This window comes from Panthera pardus, unplaced genomic scaffold (assembly GCF_024362965.1).
Source record: "Panthera pardus isolate Hobbes unplaced genomic scaffold, ASM2436296v1 HiC_scaffold_16, whole genome shotgun sequence".
NCBI classification, from domain to species: domain Eukaryota; kingdom Metazoa; phylum Chordata; class Mammalia; order Carnivora; family Felidae; genus Panthera; species Panthera pardus.
Genome location: NW_026526721.1, coordinates 60273089 through 60295292, shown reverse-complemented (window position 1 = coordinate 60295292; position 22204 = coordinate 60273089). Strand labels below are relative to the sequence as shown.

Below are 22204 nucleotides of genomic sequence, written 5' to 3'. Positions count from 1 at the left end.
CCAGCCCAAAAGCCTCTAAGTGTTTTGCACTTGTTTCAGGGAGTAGCTGCCCGGGGATTTTTCAGCATTTTCACTAGAGAACAAAGAGTTCTTTACAAAGGGAAGGGGGGGGGGGGGGGAAGTGAGCTTAATGTCTGATATATGTTTTTCTATTTTTATTAGTTTTTCGCCTAAAAAGAAAGAGACAGGAACAGAACATTCACTCTATAATGACACAAAGACATTCAAAAGAAATCCGGTTATCTTTTCTCCCCATCACCCCAAGATATATACATAAAAAACAAAAAGGAAAAAGGCTAATGAAGTTGGATATGTTGCTCTTTTCTCCTCTTTTAATCTTTCTAAATCCAACTGTTCTTATGCTCACTCTGCTATTTTTTTCTACTCACAATAAAAGTTGTTCAGGATGTATCTTCTCTTATCATCTCTTTACCCTTTCTGGGTCCCCAAAATCCTGCGGAGGGGAGAAGGAGAGTGCACCAAATAATCAGTTTAGTGGTGAGAACATCCTCTACTTTTGCCACTTGGGTAAAAAGTTAATTAAGGGATTCGGGCTCCCCAAATGCCAATGGGGTGCACTAGTTCACTCAGTCTCACAAGTGTTGGTACTGCCTGTGTCACTTGTCAGTTATTAAAGAAAAGGTACTAAAGGGAGCAGATATTTGTATTTTATTTTTGTTTCCATCTAATTACGTAAATGCCAAAAACCCCCGGAGAGATGGCTTGCCCCCTCCATGATACACTAGTTCAAGTGAAATAGAGTCTAGACAGAGATTTTTCAGCGATGCTGACTGCCATGTAGCTTTGTGTTCTCCACTTGATTTTTTGCCTATGCTTGTATATTTTTACCATGAATTTGTGTTTGTAGCAAACATTCCAGAATGCTTATCATTTTCAAATTAATGCTCCGAGAAAAGAAAAAAAGAAATCAGCATGTGAACTGTATGTGTAAAATGTACTAACCAATTCCATCGTTTTCTAAATGCATTTATATCTTTATACTAATATTCTTGAATTACAAACTCAAGAAAATGCTTTCTTTCTAAAAGTTCTCCTCCTAATGCATTTGTATCTCGATTGTCACTTGGAAATCTTTTTAAGGTACCTAACAGACATAAAACAGAACAAGGAGGAAAATGCACAAGCACCAGAAAAATCCTTAAATATGTATTATGTACAATACCTAACTGGAGATAACTATTTTACCAAGTGAAAATGAGCTACAACAGTTGTTTCAAGATTCAGAAACTCTTTTCTTTCTTTTCTCTTTTTTTTTTTTTTTTTTTTCCATTCACTGAAAATACAATCTATTCCTGTCCCTGGGGAGAAAAACTGTAGGGAAAATATAGATATATACATTTTTTCATATTTTTAGACTGCATTTATATAACTACTTCTTAAGAGTGTAACACATATCAGGGCAGTGATGTCTACTAGTCAGTAAACCCTTCTGGCTGGGAGGTGTGAGCGCCTTATGTTTGAAGTAACTTGATAACAAGGACTCTTCGGGAAACCTTACTTGTGTATGTGTTGCCTCAGTAATGACCCTCAGACAAAAAACAAGAACTAGGTGGCCACTTGAACTCCCTGAAAGACATTAGATTTAGGGGAACTTTTGACAAATCCAAAATTTTCTAGGGTAGCTCCCTTATATTTATGTATTTTTTTCGGGAAGATTCTTGTATTGCCTCCAGACTTTTCTCTTTGTAAAGATTTTTATGCTTCTAATAGTGCTTCAGGACAAAAGGATCTTTAAAGAGAAAGTCATCAAAATAAGAGAAAAGAAACTCAGTCTCTAAAAAGTTTTATATTGAAGACAAGAGCTTCCCCCCCCACACACACACACACACTTTTGGCTTCTTTCTGATTTTTTTTCCCCTGAACTCTTTTGTTGCTGTGGGCTGTTGTGTTTACATTTTTGTTTTTTGTTTTGGTTTGGTTTTTTGGGTTTGGTTTTTTTTTGTTGTTTTTTTTTTTTTTGCTCTTGCTTTTTTTTTGTTTTGTTTTGTTTTTGTTTTTGGTCTATTTTTTATGTGACCAAAGGGGTCTATGAAGGGGCAGAAGGGCTACGGGTAAGAGGCTGTTACTGAAAGCTGCACTAGCCCCTCTTGATCCCAACTCAGGCAGCTCCTATCAGCTAGTTGTGCCGCCAAGAGTACAGTGAAAGGTGATAGCTGTCATTCTGAGATTCTTCGTGGATCTGACCTGAGAGTAACACATTCACAGTCGAGGAGAAAAGGGAAAAAAAATAGAGGAGGAGGAAAGAAAAGCTCTTTGAGCTGGAATACACTGGCCCTTTCTTCCTGTAGGCAATCCGCTCCAGTTCTTGGCGACGTGTCCTGCACTATCAGATATCATATGACTTTTTATTTAGATTCCTTTTCGGAGAATGGCCTGTTAGGACTCTGTTTGTTTTCTTTTATTTAATTTCCTTCTCCCCTCACCCGCTAGTTTTGTGTATCTGTGTGAGAGAGAGAGGGAGAGAGAGAGAGAGGGTGTGTGTGTGTGTGTGCGCGTGTGTGTGCGCGCATGCATATGTGTGTGCAATTTTTATCTTTGTTTTTGTTCTGTTGATCTGATGCTTTATTTAAGGACAAAGCTTTAATTATTTCAGTATACTGGTTTAATCATTTGCCAAAAGAAACCTCATTCTAGGCTTTTTGGGGGGTCCATTTTTAAACACATCCATTAACACATGAGGGTAGAGATCCTAACTGGCTGCGGGTCGGCCCTTGGCCCACTCCCTTACCTTAAGTTAACCACCCCCCCCCCCTTCCTCAGCATGCAGGGTAGTGTGAGTTAGGAAACACCTGTGCCGAGTTGAGAGGGAAATAAAAGTAGAAGCAACTTCTTCAAATCTGCACTCCTAGTTTCACTTTAATAAACTTTTTTTTTTTAATCGTTGGCTTTTTTTTTTTTTTTTTTTGGCACCCTTTGCTGAGTTTGAAAGCATCAGAGATCCTGAACGATGTGTCTGTGGAGCTTTTGTGAGGTCAGCTGAGCACCCCTGCAAAGTAGAGCAAGGGCTGAAAGTCATTCAGAGACTTCAGAATTAAGTGGGAGATTTCAAGAAGATCTCTGAGATCTGGGGGGCCGTGAAGGGTTTGGTGATAGATGGTAAAATGGCATAACTTGGGGATACTCAGGGAAGAGAAAGAGAGAAATTCCTAGGCAGGAGTAACACAGGCATTTCTGCTGCATTTGGTACTTTGAGAATCATATTTAATCAAATTTTTATTTTGTGTAACTTGCAATTTAGCCAATTGATAATGTGATTGCCTTCCCTCCATGCTTCCTGTATCAAACAGAGGAATTAAACTAACATTATTATGGGGTTTCTCCTAAATTTTTGATGTATCTGTTTTTCAATTTTGGAGAGTTCAGATTTTAGTTAGCAGAAGAAAAACATAACTTCTCTAGGTGTGTGCAAATGGCTGGTTGCCTATGCATTATTCTCATCATGATGTACTTTATCTACGCATAAGCATAATATATCCTGTCTGTATCAGGGTTTTTTAAAGTACAGTAATAAACTAGACAGCCCTGAATGTTCAGATGACCATTACATTCTTTAAGCCCACTGTTGTTAGTTCCTTGTTACTTTCTCTAAAATGGTTTTTCACAGACCTTAAATTTCTAATGCTTATCTTAGCCAGAGGTGAGTTCTGTTGAAACTTGGAGGGAAATTTATTCCACCCCTTTAAGAGTACCCAAAAGGGAAGGGAGAACTATTTTTCGTTCAACAAAAAATTTTAGAAGCCTTTCTTTCCCCCAGCGGAAAACTCCAAAACAGCTTTGTCTCAGAACGTTAAACTTGGCATGGATAAGAAATGTGAGTTTTGCTTTGTTTGAGGAAATTTGTTTTTGAAACAACAACGTTATAAATATTTTTAAATTGCCTGCTGAGCATGCGCTGTGTCTGACTTTATTCATAGTTTTAAACACACACCAAAGTGCAGTCTTCTGAATGGCCACAGGTAAGGCTGTTGAATTGTATGATCTTTCTCAGAGCTACCTTCAGGGAGTCTACTCAGTTTTCCAGAAGGGAAAAGGGCGAGAGCTGAGTTTAGACCTGGACTCCCTTCTAAAAATCATAGAGCAAAAGTAGATTCCCCCATTCAGGCTTGCACATTATACTTAGGGTAAGTACTATTCAACTTTCCTTTCTTATAGGAGTCGCTTGCCTTAACTTTTCGGCTTCATACTAGCAGACTAAATTAAGAAAAAATTTAACTCAGTAAGGTATTTGACTGAAGTAGAAAATTTGCAGATTTTTAAGGGCATCTATTGTGCATAAATTTGGAGATACGAGAATTTGCCAGTGAAATGATAGCAGCTCTGTTCTTACAGAGCAAAGATGTGCTAGTCTGAACATGCCTGATCTCATCTGGAATCGAAAGCTAAATCTAGGTGGGCCTGTAATAATACCAGAAAAGGAACACATGTATCTTTTGTGCAACCTTTTTTCTTTCTTTCTTTCTTTCTTTCTTTCTTTCTTTCTTTCTTTCTTTCTTTCTTCTTTCTTTCTTTCTTTCTTTCTAGCCAGGCTTCCAAAGGGAATGACAAAGAAGTAGGTTCTCCTCTTGTTTAATAAGTAGTCATATATTTTGCTCCTAGAGATATGTGTTTCCAGTTGTTTTGGGTTGTTTTGTTTTGTTGTTGTCACTGTTGTGGAAGTATATTTTTTCCTGTCAGTGATTGTTAACACTTTCCATTTTTCAGAAGGTTTTATCTCCATTAACTCCGTTTGATGTTTCCTCACTTGGTTACCTTTCTCAAGTCTGCGATGACCCTCCCAGGCTTTGCAATTCTGATCGATTCTTGTCAGAAATATATTTATTCATTAGCTGTTTGTTATAGTTATGATGGAGATAATGTTGTTTTTCGGGCCTGTATAACTATCCAAACAAATTTCATTTTGAGGTGAAATTTCTCATAGTTTTCTTGACTCAGAACTGAACTTGTCTTGGAAAGACTTGAAAAAAATCCAATGAGCCGTTGTTGGGTTTGTTTTTGTTTTTGTTTTTGTTTTTTTTGAGAACTAAATATTTTAGCAAATCCAGGTGGATTCTTTTACAAAATACATACTGATATGCAATGTTTTTCTAATTTGTCTTTCCTTTCATGCTTTAAAACAGAACCTGAAAAATAAATGTGTAAAATAAAAAAAAAAAAAGAAAGAGAAAAACTGCCAGGTTATGTTGATATTTTAAATGAACAATTTAAAATAATTCAAAGTTTCGATTTCCATGCAACATATCACCTTTCAATGTCAGTCAGAAATACTTTGTGCAGATATACGTAGACACACAGACCCAGATACGCAACTCCACTTTACATTTATATTAATTTTATTTTTACATAAAAGAGGATTAGCATTAATGCAAACTTTTATTAATTTATTGTATTCTATTTTATCTATAATTTAGAAATCCAGTTAACTACTGTCTCCATCTGATTATCTAATATATGTATTTACTTATTAATGTCTATTTGTATTCTAATAAGGTATCTTCATTTATAGAGCATTTTTATAAGTCTTACACACACTTGAATTTTATGCAGCTATATTAACATTCCAGTTTATTCAGATACGGTTTGCTTTGTTCCATATCTGTGACTGTGTTAAGAAGTTTTTTACTTTCCCAGTCTAGAAAGACTATGGCCATTTTTTCCTATATATGATTTCTATATATCTTCAGTATAATGAAGAAGAAACTTTCTAACCTTGTGATCGCCTGGAAAACTTTCAAACAAGTGGGAGAAGTCATTTTTACCTTGCTACTGCCCAGTCTGTCTGTTTGCCCTCACTGTGCTACCCCTCACCCCCAGCAACCCTGAGAAAACAACAGTAATCAACATGATAAGATAATTTTTCTGATCACAGAACCAGGAAATACCAAAGAAAATTGTGGCATATGTAGGAAAATGCCAAGAGCTTCTCCAGTAAGATCAGCTGTTTTTGTACTTTTTTTTTTCTCTCCTGAATTTTGTTTGTGACTCTTTTGGCTTGCTGAAGCATATCCCCATAATCTTACGAAGCCACAGCAAATTCCCAATGCCACAACAACACTGTGCAGCTGGGGAGAGCCCAGAAGAACTGATCCTGGGTGGCTGCAGACTTCCCCAGCAATGATGCAAGGGAGGAGTAAGTAGACTTCTCTTTGCTTTTTACCTGGGCTGCTCAACTGGCCAAGTGGAGTGGTTTTCTTTCTGTAGCTTTCCCCTTAGCTATCTAGGCTTTTCCTTTAGTAACCAAAGGCTTCCTGCCTTTCCAAGGATGGTTTATATAGCAAAGCATCCCATTTTTCTTTTATACTGAAACATGGAAAGCTTTGGAGGTTGGGAAGGGTGAAGGAAAGGGGCTCAGAGTATCTGGGAAATAGTCAAAATGGCCTCAGACTCAAAGCTGTTTGATGGCTATAACTTTCTTTATTCTCTCCAGAGCCTCTGAGAGGTTGAAAGTAGTGAATGGGATAACTGTAGGGTACAAACTATGATCTAACTGATTCAGTAGATGGAGCTCTTCCCCCTAAGTCTGTATTTAAATTAATGTCCCATTCTGCTTTGTGGGGCTGTTTCAAGGTATGTCATTACTACACATGTAAAATCAAGGGCCTAGAGAACTGGAGAAGAGATTTCCTGGCACTTTTCAAAAGAGATAAAGCTTTTGCTCTGAAACCCAAAACACGGTACAGGGGAAAAGTAAGGATGGGGTAGGGAAATGAAGTTTACATATCTAAATATCTCCCTGTGTTGATAGTCCTAAGTGTGAAGTTAAACCCTAGCACTTATTATACAAGTGATCATTACTTTAGATGCAGAAAAATGTATGGAACATGTAGGATTTGGGCTGTATTTGTTACAAATCTTCCAGGCTATCTGAACTGTGCAGATCTCCTCTTATTTGATTCTGCAAAGGAATCTTAACACTGTAATGCAATTGTTTCATCCAATTAGTCTAGAGAACCTGGCTGAAATGTTACAAATTCTGAATTGTGACAGCGCAGAGGAGGGCAAAGCAGCTGTGTTAGTAAGGTGCTTTTATGGAAGCCAAAATATTTTCAGCAATAACTGAAAATAGATCTCTGTATCTGTTTTAATATGAAAAGAACTACTTGTTTATTTCTTTCTAAATTAACTGAAATGAATAATTGCCATAAAATTTGTCTCAGTGTTATGTTTTTCTCAGCGCCAATAGAGTAAGTTCGATCATGTCCCTCCCCAGTATCAGGAGGGAAAATATATGTATTCTGTATGTAGTAAATTATCTTCTTTAGTGAATGTCTGCTCACAGATTGGAGATATTATTGCATATCTCTTGTTAAATCTTGATAAGATCATTTGGCCAAAGTAGAACTCGGCTTGGCTTTAGAACCCAAAGAAATAGCATTTTTAAGGGACTTGGATTTCCTTTGCATACCACGTGTCTGAGTCCGATACGGTCCAGGAAAATAGAGAGGATGAGACAAAATTATTCCTAAGCAGCCGCCGTAGGCCAAACACTGAAACAGTGCCAACCTGGACCAATCAGGCCGGCTTCTCAGAAGATACATGCTTTTGTCGAACACTTACATGAAGAGAAAGAGGGAGGACGCCCTTGAAATTGCATTCGTATGAATGATTCCTCACTAATTTCAATAAAGTCCATGGTAATAAATTCATGACTTTTATTCTTTTTTAAAGCAGAAAATGTGAGTTTTCTTGTCCAGCTAAGGATCTCTAAATGTTGTACTCTGACATCTTTTGAACAAAACTATCCTTTTGAATTTAAGCAAGTGAAAAACTTCTCACAGAGAGCAAAGAGTAAAATTGATGGAAACTCAAAATCAATTCCAAACCCATTTCTGGCATGATGAGAATAACATTTGTGCTGTGTTTAAAGCAGTTTAAAACAAAAAAATGATAAAATGATCAATATACTTAAAGCCAAAAATAACCAGGAGAGAACAATCTGTAATCCATTCCCATTCCTGAAACCCTCACTTTTGATCGAACATGAAAATAACCGAATGTATCTTTTATAAGGTGGCATTGTCAGCCTTATAAAATACAGCCATGATGAGATGCTAAGCTTTCAGGTCTATTAAGCTATGTTTTCATAGTTAAGCCAAATTTCTATCTTTAAACTACTGTAGATTTATTTATTTGTGCATACCCTGACCGTAGAAAGAGCAAAGTTGAGAAATATATAGAATGTCGCAGTGACCCACATTGCCACTTTGCAGTCTCTGAGCTCTATTTATTAAAAAAAAAAAAAAAAAAAAAAAAAAAAAAAAAAGTTTAAGCTACAGAAAAAGAATATTTTCCACTATATCTCAAAATCAGTGAATTAGTCAATGTGGAACAGGCTGAAGATTTCTCTAAAAATGCCTGATTCTAGACTAGTTTATTAAATTCAACACACACGTAAGTATAAATCACCTATATTTTAGGCTCATTGCTTTAATAGACTGAAAAACTAAGTTCACACTAATAAATTTTGGACCTGTGGATTCAAGGTCAGTGAAATGCCACTTTTCAGATTTACAAAACCCTCTCTTTGATATAAAATTTTGCCCCAACGAATGATTTTCTGCCAATTTTTCAGAGTCATTTGACTGGCTAGTTATATATTGATCAGATAAAATAAATTGTCCTTCTGGATGAAGAAGTCCTAACTGACAAAATTAAAATGGCAACAAATTGCGTAAGCACGTTTAGTTCCGTTGACCTAGGGTGCAGTAGGAATGATGATAATTCTAAATGAGCACTGTGACGAATGTCACTACAAAGAAGCATGTATGATTACATCAGTAAGAGTGAACTCAGTGGGGAAGGTCAGAAGGGTGAGACACAGGGGCTGTGACAGGGTGGGGGCTAGTGATTAAAGTTATTGGAGAATGTTTAAAGCTGTGGCATGCTGGAAAATTAACATGCCGGAAAAAAATAGAGTCAATCAATTTTAAAAGTAGATAGGAAGGCAATCCTTTTTTCTATAAGATATAATCAAGTGAAGAATTTTAACAACCTCCTAAGCTTTGGCTGTCCAGTGTGATACTGGTAAAGAGATGTTGTATACATCTGCTTAAAGATTTCTATAAGTGTAATTGTTATAGCAACTTGTTATGCTATTGTTTGAAGTTGAAAAGCTCTGCGTTAAGTGTCAACAAAGCAAATGTCAGCATCATAGAATCATAATCATTACATCTTAGAGCTTGAAGGAGCCTTACATATCTCAATATGGGTGAGTGAAAACTCTCCAGAAAAAAAATACTGAATATATGGTCACAAGACCACATAGAATTTGAGAAAATATGTATTTTTTATGTATTACAATGACTTATATTTGGAAAAATTTTAATAGGAAAGCTTAAAAAATAGAGAAAATAAAGCTCCACGAATTTCATCTTGACTAGTGGTGATGTACAATGGATTCTGTGAACCAGGGATCTAAATAGAGAAGAGTGAAAAAAATTCAGAAAAGGATAAGGTTTTATTTTCATCAAAAGGGACAGGGGGGTTGACAGATTAAGAAATGCTATCTGGGCTTAAACCCTTTAGTTTACTGATAAGAAAATTTAAACAGAGAAGTGACAAAATTTTCTCGAGATGAGGAAGGCAAATTGTATTAGAACTCAGGTTTTCTAGCTACTGCTCCTATACCACATTCTGACCCCTAAAACATTTTTTATAAAGATAAAAACTAAATGATATTCCAGAAGTAATTGAGTAAGAGAGCAAAGGAACCAAGCCCTTTGGGTTCCTATTGCCTTAACCAATAACCTTACCTTAATGAGGCAGGGGCAAACATGTGCTAAGGATAAGGCATTCTGGGGAATAAGAGAAAATGCATCCAGATCTTGCACTTCCTGGACATCCTCTGCAGTTAACACTGCTCCCCTGACATTCATATCTCCTCCAAAGTGTATGTCATATCTCTTCTTCCATCTGCCCCCACAGAAAGAAAGAAAGAAAGAAAGAAAGAAAGAAAGAAAGAAAGAAAGAAAGAAAGAAAAGAAAAGAAAGAGGAAGGAAGGAAGGAAGGAAGGAAAAGAAAAAAAAATTTGAGAAACTGTAGCCAGAAGATCTTTTGAAAAGAAGTCCTTCTTCCTAGAAATCTTTTTGTACAGATGGATGTATCTTATTATCTTATCAAAGTATGAGTTCTAATCAGAGGGTGCTGAGCCAACAAGTTTAAACACATTACAGACTGGGCTACTCCTTGCTTCCTAAGCACACACCACATTTTCACATCCCTGTTCCTTTTCCCCTGGTGTTCTTTATTTCTACAAGACTCTTTTTATTTATTTCTTTTTTAAATTTTATTTATTTGGGGGGCGCCTGGGTGGCTCAGTTGGTTAAGCGTCCGACTTAGGCTCAGGTCATGATCTCACGGTCCGTGAGTTCGAGCCCCGTGTCGGGCTCTGTGCTGACAGCTCAGACCCTGGAGCCTGTTTCAGATTCTGTGTGTCTGTCTCTCTCTGACCCTCCCCTGCTCATGCTCTGTCTCTCGCTGTCTCAAAAATAAATAAACGTTAAAAAAAAATTTTTTTTTAAGTTTTATTTATTTGTTTTGAGAGAGAGAACATGAGCAGAGGAGGGACAGAGAGAAGGAGAGAGAGAATCCCAAGCAGGCTCCATGGGGCGCCCAATGTGGGGCTCAAACTCATGAACTGTGAGATCATGACCTGAGTGGAAATCAAGAGTCAGACACTTAACTGACTGAGCTACCCAGGCACCGTGACAATATACTCTGTCTTTTAACGGCTCTTGTCGTGTTCTGTCTTACACATTAGGCATTTGTGTATTTATTTGTAATGTAAGGAACAAGTCTATGTAATTTTGGGCAATGCACTTAATTTCACTGAGCCTCACTTTCCACATCTGTAAATAGGAAAATAACTACTTTGCTGAGATATTGTAAGAATTTTATGAAATGGAGTATAGAAAGTTCATGGCACGAGGACTAGCATGTGGCTATCACTTGATATCGTTGTCGTTACTACTACCGTTATTAATATTCCCTTGTCTGTAGCTCTTTCCCAGCAACATTCTTCTTGAGGTCATAGATGGACCTCATTGAGTTCATTATCTCCTCAGGCAACAAATACAAACACAATGACTTTTACATAATAGGAACTGAATAAAAATATATTGAGTCTTCTTATGCAAGTCCATAGGGTCTATTACTTCCTTATAGAGGGCCTCACTTTGTTTCCTGGAAGCTTGGAATGGTGGCTGGTTGTGGCCAGTGCTGACCTACATATGCCATAAGGGTATCTGTTGCTCCCTGTGCACTATCAGTGCCGCGTTCCCTTCCAGGTTCCTCACAGACCCCCCCCAACCACTTAGGATTGCTCTTTGCAGCATCCCCAGAAATGTCAGCTTACAGTTCTGGTTCATGTGATTAATGAGCTTGTTATACCTCTGTCTGTAGCCTGAACTAGAAACTTTCACTTTGGAGAGCAGGTCAAGATATTGAATTTAATTTTAGTTGCATCTGTTATAAGCCAATTGTGTATTCATTACATTTATAGATTCCCTCTCCAGCCATATATTTTCATGGCTGTTGAGAGCACCTGAATCTGTGTTGAATGTCCTTAGATTTTACTTTGGGGACCTGAAAATGAGGCAGTGAGACAATTTTGATAGCCAGCTATCATCTTTGGCATTTTTTCCCCTTTATGCCTAATCTTGTCTGTTTGAAGAAGGGGGCAAGTATAGACTTTTCTCTAACTCGAGTATGGCATGGTAATTCTGTATTAATGATGTCGGTGGTCAGTGCCGTTCATCTACACATTTCTGTTTGTCCTGGCTTGCAGCCACATTCTGTGGAAAGGGAAAACTTCTGAAAAATGGAAGTGAGGATATAACCTGAGGCAGGTCAGTGTAGAGATACAACATTAAGTGCACAGCTTCCACTAGAGTGCGATGACGTGCAAGTTGGACTCGGGGTGTGTACGGATCTTGCTGGTCTTTCAAGGTTACAGCGAATATGTGAGAAATGTCAAAAGGAGCAGGTCATATGACCATGGCCAAAGAGAGACTGCTAGCAGGGTATGCCCAAGTCAGGAAGGATGTTGCTTCTTACTCAGCCACAAGTTCCATTTATTCGAGAGTGTGCTGGTATTCGGGGGGGAAAGGGTCACATTTAGTAGAACTGGTAATTCAGTAAAGGGTTCTGACTTTGCCAGAGTAATGGTGTTGGCATCAAGAGAAGAAAGTTTTGCAGATTTCTGCGTGTGCACTTGCTGTTACTGGTGTTCCTGGTGGGTGGCTGAATCATCCTGATGGTATTCAACAGGAACCAGCTGCTGAGAATATTAAAATGCAAGCATTTATTCCTCTAGAGAGACAGTAGCATCTGCAAAGTTTTCCTATCTTGATAGTACAGATAATCCCAGGGAGCATTCTCTAGTAGTTTTAACTTTCTATTTATTTATACATTTTCTTTTTATCATTAAAGTCAGTATCTCAACTTGTAACTGAAGAGAAGAGTGCCTGAGTCCACGCCGGGTTGTGGAAACAGATAGTAAGCACTTGCCCCAGGACATGGTATCGCCTCTTGGGCTTTCTTTACAAGAGTCACCAGTAGTCCTTGTCCTCAGAGAGCCACAGCAGTGGGAAGGGAAGGCCTCGGACTTCCCCACCCTCCACACAGGCTTCTTGGGAGCTTTCCTTTTTACTTAAAAATTGTGAATCTGTTGCTTTTCCTGGGTGATTTGTTGTTGTTGTTTCGAGCTAGCATCAACAGTTGGGGGGAATGGAGGTGCGGGAAGGCGGTTTAGACTCAGTAATCTACTAGGTCTTTTCCATCTCTAATATTTATGAATAATGTATTGAACTGATGGAAAAATGTTGAATATGTTCATTATGAATTATATTCAACGGCGTGTTGCCTGGAATATAAAAGAGCAAAGCCGTTGCAGCAAAGCTAGCTCCTTACAATAATTGCACTGGTACGACAGAGCTCCGTGTCCCTTCCTGGCCCACACACACGTCTGAGTGGCAGCTGCAGACTGGGCACCTCATGGGACGACAGCCAGCAGAGGTTCCGAGGGAAATGCGGGCACCCTGCGTGGAGTCTGGGTCCTAAATAGAAGCAGCTTTCTTGAACATGTTGATAGTACAGCCTCCTTCACGAGGAATCACAGAAGCCGGCTTCATGTAGCAGATGCTACTCAGGTGCTGTTGTGCTGCAGGGGCTGTAGTTCTTATCACCAGAAAGGAAACTTATAATTCTGTCCCTTCATTCAAAAAAAAAAAAAAAAAAAAGAACCTTCACGTGGATAGCTAATCTGTCAACAGTGTTACATTCTGATACAAACGAGTAAGAATGGCAGATATTTCAGAATTAAGTAACATATCACATTTAGCTTCCAAATTCATTATATGTTCTTCTCTCTTGGTTTTCTTGCACAATTAAGTTTTGTTTAGGATGTATTAAAATTGTATTTCCTAAGCATTTACCAGATAACATTGGGAAGTAGGAGCAGAGGCAAGAAACGTAAGATTTTTTTTTTTTTTATTCCCACAAATAATCAACAAAATAGCTCCTAAGGAATGAAAATAATACCCGAATAGTCTTTCTCTGGACAAATAACAGTCCGCCCCCCTCCTTTTTTTTTAATCAAATAGAGCACTGTATGTGACATGCAAATACGTACCAAACACAGAGAAAGACTAAGGTCAGGAATTTAGAGGGTGCACCCCTAAGGTACAGTAGGAGCAAGTGAAAGCAGAAAGAGGCAACAGAAACTCTGGCCCTCAGCTGAGATCCCAGGAGGACAACAGGGGTATGGATGAGCAAGTCCTGCCTCCAAAAAGCCTCTGCTGAGTGATCTATCACTCTATAGCCTATGGACTAGCTCTTGTGTAAGGAGAGTCCAAGACCTCACTTGTATCCATATCAACTTTTATTAGGCACATTAATTCAAACTAACTGTTCCAGCTCTCTTTATCCTTCGAGCATTTTGGAGGTGATTTTTTTTTCTGATGCTCTCTTAAAAGCTAAAACCCATCAGAGCCCACAAAGAGCAAGTATAAGCACAGAGCAGGCACATTTATCAATAGTTTATAATAACCCCAGAGGGAAGAGAGAGAGAGAGAGAGAAAGTATGAGAGACAGAAGAAAGAGTTAAACTCTTTTTTTCAGAAAATTGCCTTGCCTAATCTTTAGATCAGGTAGCCCCAAAACAATGGCTGCCCCATTCCAGAGTGGTATAACTTGAGAACAGATGTGGCAGGGTTGTTTTTACCCAGTTCCACCCTTCCTTACAGGACAGATCACTTAACCCTTCCATATAACAGTGCATTTGTCAAATGAATAGAAAACCATCTATCCTATCTCCCTCACAGCAGTATTGCTAAGGCTGATTGTACACGTGTATATAAATGTATATATTTATAGCTATCTATTTACAGCAGGGGAGAATGATTTAAAAATAAACAAATCAGGATTTCATATATGCAACTGTAATGAAGGTCAGTCACTTTTTTTTAAGAGCTTCGTTATTAATTGCCAGGTGTTAAAACATTCGGAAATGATAAGTAAGCCCCTCTATCACCTCTATGAGATGGACAGCTTTTGGAAATCTAAGCATGATTATAGAGATTCAAACACATTTCTATCTACTTATGGACCCATGTGGCCTTAACTAAAGGCAGTGGAAGCTTACTAAGCAAAGTAAATGATTAGCTTTGCCAATAGACACTGTAAAGAAAATCCTAAATCAAGGTGTAGTATCAAAGTATAATTCTGGCTGTAGAATGAACTGGTGCTCTGTATTAGACACTTACTTTTTAAGAAAATGGGACAAGGATAAAGAGAGAATAGCTTCAACCTATACAAATATCCTAGGCAGCTGCCCAGGCTCCCCGTCTGTCCCAATGAGAATCAGACTCAGTATATATAAAGCCCCTAAGATCATTGGGAAGGAGGCCACTTTTATCTACTGCTACAATTCTTTTGATGTTCATTTTGGCTATTTAATCTCTACTTTCTATATATAGACCTCAGTGGAATAGCAATGATATGAGGAAGGCAGGTGAAGATAAATAAATGTGATGTTTTTGACATGACTGGTACCAACTACTAACTTTTTTTTTGGTCCATTCCAAGCATCCAAGAAAGAGAAACTGGCTTGCATGAAAAGTGAAGTCATAGTTCCAACTTAGCATAATAAGGAGAGAGAGAGGGAACAAGCATACTGTTAGTGAAACGAGGAGTTTCTACTGGGCTATGACCAGGTTCTCCTGTTTCCTCTATTTTTTCCCAAACTGAAAAGAGTCATTGTGGTAATTCACCTGTGCTTTGAGCCTGTGTGCACATGTCCAAGAACTGCTCAAGGTAAGGCCAGAAAGAAATCAGGGACAGGACTTAACATCCAGGAAAGTCAGTTTCTTTTTAGTAACTTCTGCTTGTTTTGGTGTGTGTGTGTGTGTGTGTGTGTGTGTGTGTGTGTGTGTGTGTGTGTTTTCAGGGAAATTTGTGTTTTTAGAAAATATGTTTAAATTCCCAGACATTAATATCCTGGGCATCTCTGGGTTGTGACAGAAGTGGGGATTAGTGTCTGTGACAAACGTAGCAGAAGCCAGTGCAGTTGCGATCTATCAAACATGTTGGCAGACCTCAGATATTTCTGATCCTTGCTACAGACTTCAGTTGCGTCCTTACCCTAGAAAGACAGGGTTCACGGAGAGTTTTGAGAACAGTAGTGCATCTTTCTTAATTTTGGTCTTGGCAACTATGGGAGGAGAATGGCTTAGTGAAAACAATAACTAGAATCAGGGCTACCTTCTAGGGCCCCATGCTTATTAGTAGGGCTGTGTGCTTGGATTCATGCTCTGCTCTTGCCATCTTGAAATTCTTATGATTTTTAAATACGGGGCTCCACATTTTCATTTTACCTTAAACCCTACAAATTATATAGTCGGTCCTACCTGGAATTTATGTTCTCCTGGCATGCCAACTGAAGGTATCAGGCACATGTCTTTTCTTCTTACTGAAAATAATCCTCTTTCAATTCTTCAGAAGCTAATTCCTGTATTAAACTTAGAAGATTTTTGTCCATATAATGTGGTTCTGAAGAACCCATCACTCCTTCCATCCTCCAGACAACTTGAGATGATTATAATCAAGATGGTCTTGTCTTGTAATCAGAAACTCAGTAGTAGTTGTCACAGCCAAGTTTGGTTTTTTTTTTTTTTTTTGGTTTTTTTTTTTTTTTCCTTTGCTAGAGGTTGATACTTGGGAGAAATAGTTGTGGTACTAAAGTCTTTGCCCTTTATTGGATGATTAACATAGACTTCAACCATTAAATTGAGATTGAAAAAAAGAACATCTAACATTCAAGTAACCTTAGACTAGGACTTCCCAAGCATTATGCTATCAGACACACCAGGGTATTTTAAAAACAAGCTGATCTCCCAGCTCTGACCCCGGGCTTCTGTCTCTCTTAGACTTCCACCATTGCGGCTGCCATAGCTGTGTCTTCTGTCCTCCCCACGTCCCCTCCTGCCTTCAGCCCATCACTTCATCCTTCTTACTCAAAACTGGCATGAGGAGGAGGAATTTCCTCTCTTTAGTCTCCATATGGCATCTAATAAGAATGATTCTTGCTAAATTTTGTACATACACGCTAACCCCTGCCACCACCTAGAAGAGTATGAATGACAAAATCATAAAGTCTGGATTAGACCCCATGGAGATGCATGGGCCTGTCCACAGTGACAGTGTGTTAGAACCAGGATTTAACCAGAAGAATCCAAACCTCCAGACTCCTAGCCAGATATGCTTTTGACGACTCAGAACACCCTCAACATTCTTAAAAGATCTATTCTAAATGACCGGCCCATAAACCATTTTCTAAGCAGGAAGAGGAGGAAATATACAGGAGAAACTAGGAGCAGGGAGAGTTACATGTAAAAAAAAAAAAAAAACGTGCCTGGTCACCTTAAGCTAGCTTCTCTGAACCTATAAAAATACTTCCTATCACTTATAATGCCTCCAGGATTGTTGGGAGGACCCAGAGAGAGGCTCAGTCAAGAAGGGTTAGCTTCCTGCACCTCTCCCTGCTCCTTCCCCCCTACCCTCTTTTCTACACATTTACTCTTCCTCTCTAGGAAAGGAAAGAAAGAGGGAGGAATCTGGTGGAATGGTCCTAGACTGTGTGTTGGCTTTGCAAGTTTAAATTGCAGATTAGAGTAGCCTATTCTTGCCTGAACCAGGTAGGCTGAAGTTGGCAAGTTTTTAAATCAGTGCCGATCTCCTGTCTAGCACCAGCACAACCGTGGCACAACAGAAGAGCCAAAAGCCTTATTCATAAACCTTGGCTTCTCCAGACGAGGCCCAGGGCAAAAATGGCAAAGGAAATTGAGTCCTTTTCAGTCATAGCCACTCCCTTCCTCCTTTCCTCTGCCTCCAGGGCCCAAGGTCCTTGTGTTAATCTGACTTCCTTCTTCTCCCTCTCCCTGCCTTCCCCTAGCTCTAATTCAAAACTACTTTATTTTTTTTTAATTTTTTTTTCCCCAAAACTACTTTAAATGGGGGTAGCCCTCTTGGGGTTAACGTGCTTAGAGCATGAGGCACAAATGGCTTAACCTCCACACACACAGGATGTTTGCATTTCAGAAGAGGTGTTGGCAATTGAAATGCACCTCGTGAACAAGGAGGCTTACTGTATAGGTGGCTGTCTCTTAGGAGCCAAACTAGTCTGCCTGGAATCAGCGACATCCCGATGCAACTATACCCACCCACCCCCATCTTTATCTTTGGTCACATAATGTGATGTGAACTCAGAAAAGCAAACTTTCTTCCTGGGAGAGGCGGGGGCGGGGGGGGGGGGGGAATGTAGGTTTACACAGTGAATAATCAAACCCCAGATGATTGCAGAGGGTCTTCTGTTACAAAAATATGCCACAGTCACATTTTTTTTGATATGAAAATAAGTTTCTATCTTGGATAGTCAAGGCCCTAATGGGTATGGTTATGAAAGTAGAGTAAATAAGTTTAAAACTGACTGCTTTGTGATAAATCAAGGCTCCTACCTCCTGTGAACTCAGAGTGTTTTGCAAATTTGAATAATCAGTCACCTTGAGTTTCCTCTTTTGCAGACATGGGTATTAAGGCTTAGATAGGACCCGGCTTTTTCTCCCGGGTCACCCAACCCACATGCAGAGCTGAGCTAGGGCCCCCCAGCCCTGAGAAAAACGTAGCTCTTCTATCCAGCAATCTGGCAAACTCCTAAGAGCGCCTCCATCCTCCACAAGCTTCACCATGTTCTAGTCATTTCTCTTCACTAGTTGTTGCTGGTGTGATGTGATAGCAAATGTTAGCAGGAGAATCAAAGGGAGGCCATGGAGCATTAGGAGAACATTAGCAACTATTGAAAAGACATTTTGACCTGTTTCTGTAGTTATCAATTTAATAGTATTTGTTGCCAGGAAATGCGCTGATGGTGGGTAGGAGGTTGGATTGCACTAGCAGCCTGCTCTCAGGGGCCCTCCAGTTACAGGAGGTGGTAATTCTAGTTAATAAAAGGGTGAACTTCAAACACGTTTTAACCAAATCAAATTGTAGCGGGAAATATCATATTACTGATGTTCAAGCCGACTCACAGCTGGTAATATTAGTCCGTATAAAGGCCCCAAATTCTGACTTTTCAGCATTTCCAGATGAGTTTCTGGCAGCAAGAGAGTTCCCAGGGCACAGCGTTATATAGGAAGAGGAGACTTTTCACTAATGTAGGAGCTAGCATAAATGAAAAATTCTTTACTCTTGTTAGACTTTCTATAAGATGGACAGATATTCAAATAATATGTAACCACACCAAACTTCAGGTGGTCAATAGGAAATCTCCTAGAGGCAGAAGTTTTAAGTTTTTTGTGGTTTTGGGTTTTTCTATGACATGTTGGCAAATGATAAAAGCAATTCACTCTGCTAACCAGAGATGCTGGGCAGAGTTCCCCCAACACTGATTCTGTGCCATGAAAAGCACAAGGCATGACAAAGAGCACAGGGTTTGTGTCCTGTCCCTCCGACTGGAATCCCAGCTTAGCCCCTGTGAACTGGGTGACTGCAGGAGAGTCACCTAACCTCTCTGAACCCTAGGCTCCTCACAGAGAAAACAGGCAAAATAGAACTCCTTCCTATGAGTCCTATGCTCTTTTGGTATGAGCATCAAATAGATAGCATATGTTGAGAAATCCACATATATTAAAAACAAAAACTTCTGGGTATATACCAAGTATTCAAAGGTGATCATCATTATCTTCCACCCTTTTTGCTTCTGTGGTTTGCAAGGCTTTTTTTTTTTAAGAGTTTTTCCCCCCAATAAAATGCACAGCTTTTAATATGATAATAAAAGCAAACACTGCTATGGTTTTACCCTGCAGACTGATCTGGTTAGTTCATTTTGAGTGAATAGCTGTTGGCCACGCTATCGTGGCCCCAATTAGCCTAGACTTCCCTTAGTTAGTCTCCTCTGGGTCAATGCATGTCAGACCACAGGACACATAGGAACTAAATCAGCTAGACCCCCTGGTAACAGAGACCCCAGTTCTCTAGGCACAGGTGAGAGGGTGGATTATATGAGTGGCTGGAACTCCCCATGGTCCTTCCTCACCTGTCCTACTCCAGCTCACCTGGAATTAGGGAAGATGTCATATATCTTTCTATGGGATTGCCTCTTGCCTGGATTCTTGTCTAAACTTTTTCCATGTGCCTGAGTCTCCATTTTCACAGAGATTAATTCTGATTTGGTTCGCCTACACTTTTGAAGCTCTAAAAGCTTTCCATTGTGGGCAGATTGTCTCAAATACTGTATCTGAGGATGGAAAAAGAAAACTCTGCCCAAATGTAAGCACCATTGAATCAAAGAAACAGTATTTTTTTTTCCAATTGCATTCTTTGAGGATCCAGACAACCTTGAATCCTTTATAAAAGCACATCAGTAATGCCATCCTCCCCCTTAAAAAGACACACACACAGACACACACACATCAGATATAGAAGGCCACTATTTATGATGCAAAGGGCTAGAGTTTCCAAAAAGAATAAAAATTGAAAAAGGTGATTCTATAGGTAGAACCTAGACCTAGAAACCACAACATCCAAATTCTGTTTCCTTCTGCATGGGGGCCTGCCTGCCTTCTTATATGGACCACGACATACCTGTGGTACCCCAGATCCACTGCCATTACTATTTCTAAAGTGCATGCATTCTGACTCATCCTTTTGAGGGGCTAGCAGGGAATTCATGGGCAAAGTGTTTGCTTACTCAGAAGGATGAAACCCTGAATCACACCTTCCATCACTCTGGAGTGGATAAAGTATTGAAGTTTTCACACTAGTATGAGGAAAAAAATCATGTCATTACAATGCCGACTTCTTACAGAGTATTAATCATCATCTTAATATCTAGGACTGATGCAGGCCCCCTGACCTAGCCTGTCACCTATATTGACTCCTCTTTCATCCATGGGTGCTTTTGGTAAACATTAGTTACAAGACAAGTCAGTGTGAGAGGTGTTGTGGATACAGAGTACATATCCCCTCCCCTCACCCCCCTCCCTCCCAACAGCCTAGCTAAACCACTATGCACACTGATGGCTAGTTGACTTGAAGCTTGGTCCAGGTCCCTTCCTTTTTGTGCATTGAACCATTTTAGTAAGTCTGTGGAAGGGTTGTTCCATAACCAGAAGGTCTTACTTCTGCCCAGCTGTTAAAGCACTTATTTATATGTCTCATGTGGCACTGATTACATACTGTTCTATACTAGAGTATGTTTATATGTGTCTCATTCCTCCTACCACTGCACAGAAAGCTTCATAAATACAGAGATTGTGTTTATACACAGTTTGTGTCCCCTTCAACACCTAGAAAGTACCAGCAGAACTAAAAGGTTCATAGTAAATATAGTAATTTTAATGAGTCAAATTAACAATAGCATATCAGTATTTGGCAGCAAACTCTTTTCCGAACTCTGTAAATGCCTATCCAGAAGCTAGCCTACAGAGAACAGCACTCAGCTGTATATGTAAAGCTTAAGGATTTTTTTTTTCCAATTTAGTATTTATAGGTTTCATTCTTCCTTACTCTTGGCTGACAGTATTTGCACATCGTAGGTTTTTAATAAATGATTATTGATTTATTAATTTAAGCCATAGAATAAAGCAATGATTTCCCATTTCTTTATGTTAAAATAGTCATTTTGATCCCCATTCTACATCTTTTCTTCAGACCCTTTCAACCCCCACAATATAGATATCCTGAGATTTCATTCCAAGAGGTATGTGGCATAGGCTTAAGAATGGTCATGAGTTTTAATTTGGTCTCCTTATCAAACCTGTTACAGGGCAGAGGAAATTTTTTACTGTCTCTTCTTCCTCATGGAACTGTTATGTATATAGTTTAGTGAGACCTATGACTGTATAAAAATCTTTTAATTCCTGGAAAAAACATAATAGATTCAGGGGCGCCTGCATGGTACCGCCAGTTAAGCGTTTGACTCTTGATCTCAGCTCAGGTCATGATCTCACAGTTTGTGAGTTCAAGCCCTGCATCGGGATCTGTGCTGATGGTGCAGAGCCTGCTTGGGATTCTGTCTCTTCTTCTCTCTGCCCCTCCCCTGCTTGTGCACACATGCTCTCTCTCAAAATAACTAAATAAATAAATAAATAAATAAATAAATAATAAATAAATAAATAAATAAATTTTTAAACATGATAGATTCATAATGTCAGACTGAGGAAGCTTTGGCGTCCCAGCATATCAAATAATTTTGTATATCTATGTTTTGAACTTTTTCCTGGACCGTAGAGGTGAGGGGTTTATTACCCTAAGCCATTAGATTAGGTGCTTATGATCTGTAGCAGCTACATTAACTGTGTCCTCAGCCCAAATGAGACAGCCTATTTAATAGGTTCTCTCCAGCCACACAAAAGCCTTCACCGTTACTCTCTAACTTGATTAAGTCCTAAATTTCATCCACACAAAATGATCTGAAACCGGTCGCTTCTGCGCTGGGTCACAGGACGTGATGTGGCAAAGAGTTCCAAAATAGATACGTTATTCCAGTTTTTCCTTGGTTCTTCCTCAGAGTCTGTCTCACAGAAAGCCGGGGGAGCCAGTGCCTCCCAGGCTAGACGTTCTGTTGAGTCATGTTTCCTGTCCCCCTCAGAAAGGTTCCCAAAGCAAATGCGAGAGGTTGCGGAACGCAGG

General features: G+C 39.2%; 1 protein-coding gene across 44 annotated transcripts in view; it reads left to right on the top strand.

Moving 5' to 3' along the window:
* The window catches only part of ZBTB20 (zinc finger and BTB domain containing 20), a 775662-nt gene that overhangs the window by 647609 nt on the left and 105849 nt on the right, over nucleotides 1-22204 (top strand). The window lies entirely within an intron of this gene.